Source organism: Octopus bimaculoides, chromosome 8 (genome assembly GCF_001194135.2).
Source record: "Octopus bimaculoides isolate UCB-OBI-ISO-001 chromosome 8, ASM119413v2, whole genome shotgun sequence".
Lineage (NCBI taxonomy): Eukaryota > Metazoa > Mollusca > Cephalopoda > Octopoda > Octopodidae > Octopus > Octopus bimaculoides.
Window position 1 is genome coordinate 13917069 of NC_068988.1, and position 12112 is coordinate 13929180.

Here is a 12112-nt window from a genome sequence, read left to right on the forward strand (position 1 = left end):
GAGAGAGAGAGAGAGAGAGATTTTAGTGCACCAGTTATGGTAGGTGCTTGACTAGAATTACTTTACACAATTTCAACACAACACATGACAAATAAATAAGTTTGTAAGAAAATCTCTCTCTCACACACACACACTAACACACACACACACTCATATACACATTCTCATACACACACACACACACGCAGATAGATATACCAGATACATATATGTATTTTTGCCGTATAGTTTAAACTCGTTGAAGCTGATTGACTTCACTTAATGTCTGTAATATATCTCCAGTATCGATATGTATAAAGCATTAATCACGATCCGCTTGAGTATCGACACGAATGACGAGACTTCGAACTGACACACAACTGTATGTATAAGTGGAAGATTCTCATTCAATACTGTGCTAGGCATGAATTTATAACTAATTATTTTCAATGACTTTTTTCAAAGAATCTTCTGTCTACAGAAAAAAAAAACTTCTTAAGAACTCAAGTAGCCCACGAGAGAGCCTGTATGTGACCAATCCTTTTGCTAATAACAGCTGCCAAATCTCCCTCAAATTACACCTATTGCATTAGAAAAAACAAACAATAGATAGTATGGTTCTGGGTTCTCTACATACAAGTAAACGAAGGAATGGACACGGCTGAATGCCTTTGATAATTGCTATACTCCTTCAGAACTGATCTGGTACTAAACAACAATAGTGACAGCAGAAACAACAACAGTTTCAGATCTTCTTAAACAGCAGGATTCAGGTCTTATTGTACATCGTGAAAAGACGTACTGAAGTAGATCTTTAATAAAAAGTACAAAGTACATAAAGTACAAAGTACAAAGTACATAAAAAGTACAAAGTTTACAACCAACAGATGAATTCACGATCACAAGTAATATCCACAAGTAATGGTTGATATAGAAGATAATGATGTGATATAAAAGATAATGATGGCAGTAAAGAAACGAACCACGTCACGAAATTCAAATATAAACAGTTTTTATCTTTTATCTTTTACTTGTTTCTGTCATTAGACCGTGGCCATGCTGGGGCATCATTTTCAACAATTTTTAGTCGAATGTATCAACCCTAGCACTTATTTTTTTAAAACTCAAAAACTTATTCTATCGGTCTCTTTGCTGAATCTCTGAGTTACAGGGACGTAAACACACCAACACCAATTGTCAAGCAGTGATCGGGGTACAAGCACGCACACACACACACACACACACACACACACACACACACACACACACACACACACACACACACACACACACACACACACACGATGGGCTTCTTTCAGTTTCCGCCAACAAAATCTGTTCACAAGGCTTTGGTCAGCCCGTAGCTATAGTAGAAGACATCTGTCGAAAGTGCCACGCAGTGGGATTGAATCCAGAACCTCTTGTTTACTTTTTAAAGTTATTTCTACAGATTTTCAAAAGAAACTAGAGCCAGCAGTGATTTGTTACGACGTTTCCTATATGAATACGTATATGTAAACAATACACTCAAAGATAGAAAAATGAGCATATTTCAGAACTTTTTGCTCCTTCTTTAGAACTACGTCCAACTCACTAGCCATCCACAAACACATTACTTAAACAGCTACGAAATATAGCAGAGTAATACAATTGGATATATCAATTTTACATGGAGTTTGTTTAGTTCAGAGGTCAGTTAGTGAAGGAAATTTCCATGTTTCTATGCAATATATTTGTAAGAACTGCGCTCCTTTACGATGTCTCAATGTGGTCATTCGATATGCTATAATAGAAGTTGAACTTTCCTCAAATTAAACCCACTTAGTGTCTTATAACATAAAGGAAAGCATCGAATCAGAGACCTGCAGGTATCGACGCATGAGAAAATGAAATGATGGAAGATTGGTGTCAGGTTGGCAGTAAGCATTCAGGAGAGCGGAAGAAGGTGTATAATTTTATGCGAAATTGAAATTTAAAACAAAATCTTTTTAAAATTGTATTCCCTGTACAAGTACCATTACTTTATTTTATCGACCACAAAAGAGTGAAAAGCAAAATTGATGTCAACGGGATTTGAACTCAGATTGTAGAGAGCCAGAACAACTACTGTAATGAATTTTCCTGCGCGCTAGCAATTCTGTCAGCTCGCCAAACTTGTAGTAATAATCATAAAAGACGTCATCAGCAAGGTACTTATAACTTTTGTGAGGAAGTGAAAGCATGGTTTAAAGTTTTGAACATTAATTAACTGAAATAAACTGACATGTAAGAAAATTATTAGTTTCCTTACATTAGTAGTGAAAACTATTAATCGAAAACGAATATATTATTCATTAGCAAATTCGGAAGTCATTTTCCAAGTGAACGGTCTTCTCTTGAAGGCTTCGTCAGCATTTTGAAGTTTCATCGGTACTTACTAAATTATTAGCGAGCTATTTTCTAAGTAAAGTCTCAGAAATGTATTTACACGTAATTTATTACTAGTTAAATACTAAATTGTATACTTGTTTAATGTGTCATAAATACTGACAGGATAAGTTAGTCTTGGAAGACAATCGTTTATAGTTTAGCTGTCTAGTAATAATTACACCTTTGACTCATATCACTGGCCGTCGTTGCAAAAGCGATCGAATGCGCCTTCACGTGATCGAGAGATTCACTAGAAATACCAATCAGATTTTAGTCAAATTATACTCTGCTGTCTTGTAAAATGTGATGAAACCATTGGATAATATATTCCAAGATATCCCTAAAAAAAAGACAGGATGATCCTGGCTGGAATACTCTTGATCGTATTCCTGCTTGATAATGACCGACTTCATGTTAAGCAGCAGCAGCAGCAGCAGCAGCAGCAGCAGTCACCACTAGGGATTTTGAGAAGAATTCTATGAACTGGTACACCTTCCCTTCTGTGTATACTAAACTTCAATACATCGAATGAATTTTCTTCAGTCTCTGGAAATTCTAGAATCAGATATGATGATGTCCTCTCCGAATATATATTTTAACCCCCAGAATCGTTAGCACATCGGATAAAATGCTTAACCGCATTTTGCCAATCTTTACCTTCTGGGTTCAAATTCCGCTTGGGTCGACCTTGCTTTTCATCATTTTGAGATCGATAAAATCAGTACAAGTTGAGCACTGAGGGCAATGTCATCAAATTTCCTCCCCCCCCCGAAATTGCTGGTCTTGTTGCAAAATTTGAAATCAATATTCTTATTATCAAGTATTTTATCGATCCCAGAGGGAGGAAAGTTACAGTTGACCGTGGTGGGATTTGAACTCAGAATGTAAAAGAGTTGGAACCTTCTTTTATTTTGTATTTGCTTCAGTCATTTGACTTCAATCATGCTGGGGTACCCCTTGAAGGGTTTAGTCGGATAAATCAACCTCAGTATTATTTTTTTTGAGTTTTCTATTTATTAAATGGGGTCTCTATTGCCGAACAGCTATATTACGAGGGCGTAAACAAACCAACACCAGTTGCGAAACCGTGGTGGAGAAGAAACACAAATCCAAAGACAAGCACACATATACACATACACACGCACATACATGACGGGCTTCTTTCAGTTTCCGTCTACCAAAATAAACTCACAAGGCTTTTGTCGGTCCGAGGGTATTGCAAAAGACAATTGCCCAGGGTCCGACGCAATGGAACTGAACACGAAACCATGTGGTTGTGAAGCAATTACACCACATTTTCGATCAATTAACCACGTTTTCCTCTTCTTTTTATTCCAAAGCTTCTCCTTTTCCTGAACTTCTTTTGGTACTTTAAACAAAAGGAAGAAAAAAAAGGAAAAAAAGAAAAAATGTATTGAAGATATATTCTGATATATTCTAATATTCAAATTAGTAGTCTTTAAAAAACAGCCTTATACAATTATCACAACTGGCGTTGAAAATGTATCTCCAGCTCCAGGTGATATTGCTTCGGCCCACGATATAAAAAATAACGAACATTTGTATAATGAGGTCTCGTAAGCATGTTGATTAATTAGTAAGTATATTTATAAACCAACTCACATATAATTGCTATAGTTTCATTCGTTAATTAGGGACGTGCCTATAGGCTTTTTAGACTATCTTAATGACTGAGGTTATTGGTATACAAACACATACATACATACATACATACATACATACATACATACATACATACATGAATGTATATGTTTACGTATGCAGAAAAGTGTACATATACATACATACATACATACATATATATATATATATATATATATACATACATACACACACACATATATATATATATATGTGTGTGTGTATGTATGTATGTATGTATATATATATATATATATATATATATATATATATATATATATATATATATATATGTAAGTATGTATACACACACACACACACACATATATACACACGTACATGAATACACACAAACGTACACAGATATATACGCATGCAAGTATATAAAGTTATGTAAATATCCATATTTAACATATATGCAAACATACATACATACATACATACATACACGCACACATATAATATAAGACGGGATGAAAGATTAAGTGTGGAGTTAGAAATCTCTTCTCATAGAAAACGCTGAGTTTCTACTAAAGCCGACCGAGGAAAGACTGATGGAAGATGGACAGAATAGCACAGAAAACTTAAAGTATAGGTATACTAGCATACCCGTGTCATCAAAATTGCCATTAGTGTTATTAATAATAGAAGCTGCCGCAAGAAACCATTGATAAATGTCAGCAGTCCGAAAATATATGTACATACACAGAATTGAAGTATTTGAGGAATCAGATATGGTCTTAGCGTCTCGGTTGAAAATATTCTTGTCTACGTAATATATATTCATACGTACAGTATACATACACGCATACACGCACACACACATACATGTGCCCGTGTGTGTGTGTGTGTGTGTGTGTGTGTGCATGTGTATATCTGTGTGTGCACCGCATGTTTGTTTATATTTCTTAGAAAGATCGCTGCACTAGGACCCCAAGTACTCGAGACTATAATGTCTGAGAGTAGATGATAACGCGTTATTCGCCCAACACCATGTTGCCGAGATAATTCTTTGTCACTTTCACCCTCAAAAATAAGTAAGTCAGTGAATGGCTCGTTGTAAATCTGCAACCAATGACGACATTGTTCGCACATTGTGATATGAATAAAAAAAGCAAAAACAAAATGCAAAACAAAACAAAATGAAGAAATGGTACTTTATCTGAAATGTTGCTGTCTTTACTTGTCTCTCTCTCTCAGACGGTAGAAATATCGGTTTGGAATTTTGGTAGAAGGCCAGCAATTTCGGTGAAGCGAGTGAGTCGATTAGTTCGATCCTTGTACTCAACTGGTACTGATTTTATCCACTCCGAAAAGATGAGAAGCGAAATTGACCTCGGTGGAATTTGAACCCAGAACGTAAAAAGTGGAGTAAATGCTGCTAAGCATTTTGCTCGGTGAGCTAACGATTCTGTCAGCTCACAGCCTTCGGTAGAAATATTGATTTCAAATTTTGGCACACGTCCAGAAATTTTAGGAGAGGGTGGATAGTCGATTACAAAAACCCCAGTGTCCAATTAGTAGCTATTTTATCGAGCAGGGCAAGAGATGAAAGCCAAAGTCGGCCTCAGAGGTATTTGAACGCAGAACGTAATAGCAGACGAAATACCGCTAAGCATTTCGCCCGGTGTGCTAACGTTTCTTATTTCTTTACTGCCCACAAAGGGCTAAACATAGAGGGGACAAACAAGGACAGACAAACGGATTAAGTCGATTATATCGACCCCAGTGCGTAACTGGTACTTATTTAATCGACCCCGAAAGGATGTAAGGCAAAGTTGACCTCGGCGGAATTTGAACTCAGAACGTAATGCCAGACGAAATACTGCTAAGCACTTCGCCCGGCGTGCTAACGTTTCTGCCAGCTTTCCGCCTTAGACAGTAGAAATATTGAAATTATTGAATACTAGTTAATTGGAGTTAAAATATGTATGTTCCGAGGTACTTTTGTTTTCGTCATTACTTTAAAATCTCCTTTAGTCAAACAGGTATGGCCGGTTTTGTAATGAGATTCCAACTTTTCTTTCACATGCTGTTTTAGGTTATAGGAAGTCGTAAAATTTTGATAACTGACTTGGTGGATATAAAATCACCATTGTTGTATTAACACAATATATTTTTGGTAAGTTGTGAGTCAGTTTGACTTGGTAGGAATTGAAAATTAATTAACGAAGTCTATAGTTCGTCAAATATCACAAACAGGATTCAAAGTATAAAAGACTTTATGAGTTTCTGGAGGTATTTGTCTTCGAATGAATATGTACGAGTGTGTGAATATGGTTGCATATGTATGAGGGAGAGAGAGAAAGAGAGAGAAAGAGGGGGTGAAGGGGAGATGATTGTACACATCTACATTGGCATTTTGTGGTGTTAGTGCGTATTTGATTCTACGTGTTTATGCGTGTGTGAATGTGGCTTTGTGTGTATGAGATAGAGATAGATAGAGAAAGAAAGAGGGAGAAAGAGAGAGATAGAGAAAGAAAGAGGGAGAAGGAGAGCGGGAGAAAGAGAGAGATAGAGAGTGTACATATGTGTTTGTGCATAATTATACTGGTGTTTTGTATGTGTTTCTCCGAATTTGGTAGAGCGTGTATGTATATATGTGTGAGTGGATTTGCCTCTTTGTAGGCATCATTTGCCTATATACGTGGCATGATTTGCCTATATACGTGGCATGATTTGCCTATATACGTGGTCTGATCAATACGTATCCGGACTGATGCTATAGTAAGGAAGCTAAAGCACACAGAGTGAAGCCGCTTGACACAGAGAGACCTTAAACACTGCTGTACATGTGCACTAAGTTTTAATGTTCTAGCTCAGTTCCCTTGTTTACAGCAGTGCTTGGAAGGAAGGTGTGTAGTGTGTGATTGTCGCATTGACCATGACAGAGAAAGTTGAGCTGAGAATCTGCATCAAATTTTGCCAAAAGCTTGGCGATACCTGCTCAGAGGCCCACGCAAAGTTTTCAAAAAGTCTTCATCATTCTCGACACAATCAAGATCTTGTGCAACTGAAACCCGCGTGTCTTTTTGGTCAGCTGAAAGCAATCTTGGCACAAACTTGGCAGACACGCGTCTCATACCCAAATCTTCAGTGATAATGGACTGAACTAAGCCGTAACTAATCTGCGCATCCTCTGATAACTCACGGATGTGATTCTACGATTTCTGCTCACAGCTGCACGCACATCAGCGATGGTTTTCTCAGTTCTGCAAGTTGCGGGTCTCCGAGAACATTCGTGAATATCGACAGTTTCCGACCATCTTGAAAACGCCTGAACCACTCGTACACTTGTGTGCGGCTCATACACTCCTCTCCATACACCTTCTGCAACTTTGCGCAGGCCTCTGAGCAGGTATCACCATGACAACTTTCTCTGTCATGGTCAATGCGACGATCACACGCTATACACATTCCTTCTAAGGACTATTGTAAGCAGCAGAACTGAGCTATAATGTTAAAACTTAGCGCCCATGCACAGCAACGTTCAAGGTCAATCTATGTCAAGCGGCTTTACTCTGCGTGCTTTAACTTCATTGCTACAGCAACAGTCTGGATACTTATTGATCAGACCTCGCACGTGAGTAGATCTGTACCGTATAGCAATCATGTATACATACCTGTGTGTACATATGTATATAATGTATGCATGAGTGTATGCACTTGGGTTATATATATATATATATATATATATATATATATATACACATTGTATATTGTATGTATAATACACAATATAATATGATATAATATAAAAATAATATAATATATATATGTGTGCGCGTGTGCGAGTGTGCGCGTGTGTGTATGTGTGTGTGTGTGCGTGTATATATATATATATATATATATATATATATATATATATAAGACTGAAACAAGTAAGATAATAAAAGAATATGTATATATATGTGTATATATATATATGTGTGTGTGTGTGTGTGTATGTATGTATTACATATATCTATATGTGAACGCCAACGCCGATGATTAGAACTTACTGTGGGTATGTGTGATTCGTGTGTTCCGTACGTTTCAAATTAACTTAATATTGATTTTAAATAGAAATTTTTATTTGATTGTATCACATTTCTACGGTTTCTATTAGAATGACTAAACAAAATTACACCCCCATCACGCCGTTCCTCCTCACCCTTCTCATTCAAAGAACAGCAACGTCTAATATACAAATTAGAAGTATTTAAGAACGCATTTATATTTATATTTACTTGTTTACATTTATATTTTGCATTCATATTTATATATGATAAATTCTCATCCAATAAGATTTTCATCCGGTAAAGATTTTTATCCTGTAAGAAATTCTTTTTTCTATTTCTATAAAATCTTTGATTAAACTTGGCTTTCTAAGATTTTTGAGAAAGAAACAAAAGATGTTTAAATCTAAGATATTCCATTTGATGGATTACTAGAAAATTACCGTGTTTTTATCTTCACTCTCGTTTATAAATCAACAGATCTTAGAGGATCTGTTTACAGTATTATTAAAATGTTTATCTAATCTTCATGTTTAATCTTTTATCTTTCACTTTCTCGGGTCATTGGACTACGGCCATGCTGCAGCACTGCCTCGAAAGGTTTTAGTTGAACAGAAGAACCCCAGTCCAGTACTTATTTTTTATGTTTGCTATTTATTATATCGGTCTTTTTCGTCGAACCACTATGTTACAAGAATGTAAAAGAAACAAGTTTTCAAGAGTTTGAAGGGAAACAAACACAGGCACAAACACCCACCGACACATATAAATAGATACGACAAGCTTCCACACAGTCTCCGTCTGCCTTATTCACATATAAGGCATTGGTCGGCCCGGGGCTATAGTAGAAGACTTGCCCAAAGTGCTACACAATGGGACTGAACCCCAAATCACGTGGTTGCAAAGTGATCTTCTTAACCACACAACCGTGCCTATGTTATTATTATTGGATATGACAAAGGCAGTGAGCTGGCAGAACCGTTAGCACGCCGGGCCAAATGCTTGGCGGTATTTCGCCCGTCGCTGCGTTCTGAGATCAAATTCCTTATGCGCTTTCACATCTACATTGTCGGGACACGCTAACATGCCTGCAGGCGTGGTTCGCGTCTCAATTTCGTAGTTTTGGGTTCATTCTCATTGCACAGTACTTTAGGCAAGTGTCTTCTATTAATGTCTCGGATCGACCAAGCCTCGTTGAATGAAATTCAGTCAGAAATTCCATCGGATAGACAATTTTTGTGTGGAGGCGTACACACACACACACACACACACACACACACACACACACACACACACACACACACACACACACACACACACACACACGTGTGCGTACGTGCGTGTGTTTGTGCTTGGCTCCCTCCCACTGTTTGAGAAGTGTTTTAAAGGGACTACAAACTTAACGGTTCAACAAAAAGAAATGATAGAATAAGTAGGAGACATAATAAATACTAGTGTTGCATTGTTCGACGAAAGCCTACAAGGCGTGCTTCATCACGACCACAGTTCAATGTTTGAAAGAAGTAAAAGTATAATAGAATATTATTGCTATTTATTTCTTTTATGCCAAAATATGAAGTAGGCATCACAAGCGAAAGTCGTGAGCAATTAAAAAGTGTCAACAACAGACATTCGTCAAATATCTTAACCGACAAGCATTCGTCAAACTTCGACGTTTTTCCGTCCAAGCATATTTTTAAGCCCAATATCTACTCACTATTAGTTATAGATTTATCTACTTCGAGTTAAACCCTTAAAAATGATTTATTTCATGTCTCTCAAAGTTTCTAGATCCTTTTGACGAAAACAAACATGCAATTCTCGCTGATAAAGAACAAACTTTCTAAAACGGAACGAGAATTTCGGGGGATTGCTTCGGTCCTATGGTAGAACGTCTCTCATGTTTACAGAATATGTGAACTCGAGTCCCGAATGCAACTGCCATTTTATTCTATCGAGACAGTGTTTATTAAATGCAATATTTAAACGCTATTATTTCTAGCATTATCTATTCCGAGTTCACCGTTAAAAACAATTTATTACTAAGAAGATATTGAAAATGTTTACAAGCTTACCTCGCATCACATGGTTTATAATTGAAAACATGAAACAAAAGTTAACTTTAATGTCCAATGTTTACGACAAGATTAAAACTGGGTTTAAAGCATTTCATTTTATTTTTCTACAAGTGGAAACCAATTCTTTTTATTTTGATCATGTCTGGAATCAATGCAGGGAGAGAAAACAACCAAAAACATAACCAATTTTCTTGCAATAAAATTGGTTTACAGATATGAAAACTTTTACGTGTCATACAACATAGATTGCTCTTGTAGAGAACAAGCCAACAAGAAAGACTCTATATAATTGCTCATTTTGCTACAACCAGCAATAAATCACCTTCAAACAACACTGTACCGCCTTAATAAAGAACACGTTGGATTGTGTATTTCGCCGTACACTATATCTAATTATATAAGTGCTTCTTATAAATGTCAGCTCAATATATAAATGCTACTTTGTTATTGATTTATTGTCTTACTTTTAACGTGAAAAAAAAATTAATTAGATAACAAAATGAAATAAAACAAAAACAAAACAATAACAAAAAAAAAAAACTAAAACAAATAGGAAAACATTAGTAATGAAGACATGTATATTATGCAGAATTCCTGGCAGAAATAGACGATTACTGATAAGATCTATTCTCACAGAACAGCACAACGGTAAAATAAACGCCACAAAGTTAACATAGACGAATCAGCAACAAAGATAACATTCTTCTTGACTGATGTGCAAATCCAATCGTGAATTGTTCATATCATAAGAGTTTATAAACTTTCGAGAGAACGTAAAAGAATTCGTCTATTTGAAAAAAAAAATAATTCCCCTATTTCGTTCCCTCGAAAATTTATAAATTCTTATGACCATGGTGAATGCTGAAACACCACCTTTAGTCGAATAAATCGACCATAGGACTTAACCTTTGTAAGGCTAGCACTTATTATATCGATCGCTTTTTGCCGAACCATTAAGTGACGGGGACGTAAACACACCAACATCGGTTGTCAAGCGATAGTGGGGGACAAACACATACACACACATACATGTATGTATATATATATATATATATATATATATATATATATATATATATATACGACGGGTTTCTTTCAGTTTTCGTCTACCGAATCCACTCACAAGGATTTTGTCGGCTCGAGGCTATAGCAGACACTTGCCCAAGGTGCCACGCAGTGGGACTGAACCGGTACCATGTGGTTGGGAAGCAAGCTTCTTACCACTCCTGCGCCTTTATATATATATTCTTATTTATCTTAATAAGACATGTATAGATAATTTATTTCATTATACCTTATAATAAGTTATAAATTGCTTACACGTCTGCAGTGATATAAACAATCTTTAAATTAATGTAGACATTAAGTTAGCTCTTCAGGTTAATAAAAATCCTTGCAACGTTAGGTCGAGGGACTATTACCTCCAGCTTAGCGAAGGCAGAGTTATTATTCGCAGTCGTGTTTGTTTCTTTGTATGTCAGTGGACAAGATTTTGGGATCGATCCAGTACCGGAAAAGGATTCTGGATTATTTGATGTATTTACTTTACTTTACATGATTACGATCTTACGTTCACTTTCAAGTCGTTCTCAGTTGTCTCCCTTTAGGCTGTTTCCAAAGTTTTATTTTCGATTCTCTATTATTAATTTTACTCGTGTCTTTATCTTAGCAGAAACTGATAGATAAAGAAATCAAACTACATAAACAAACGGCAGCAAAACCGTTCAGAAACTCCGGTGGGTTTCCTTCGACTGTGACCCTTGTTGCTCTCATGTCTCTATCTGTGGGCAAATATCCGCTCCCTGGACAGGACGGCGGTCCGTCGCAAGGTTTCTCATTTTTACCGACTGAGTGGACTGCATCCATATGAAATGAAGTGTTTTTCTCATGAACACAACGCATCGTCCGCTCCAGGAATGGAAACAGCGATCTTACGATCATGAATCCAACACCCTAACCACTAAGCCATATATATATATATACATA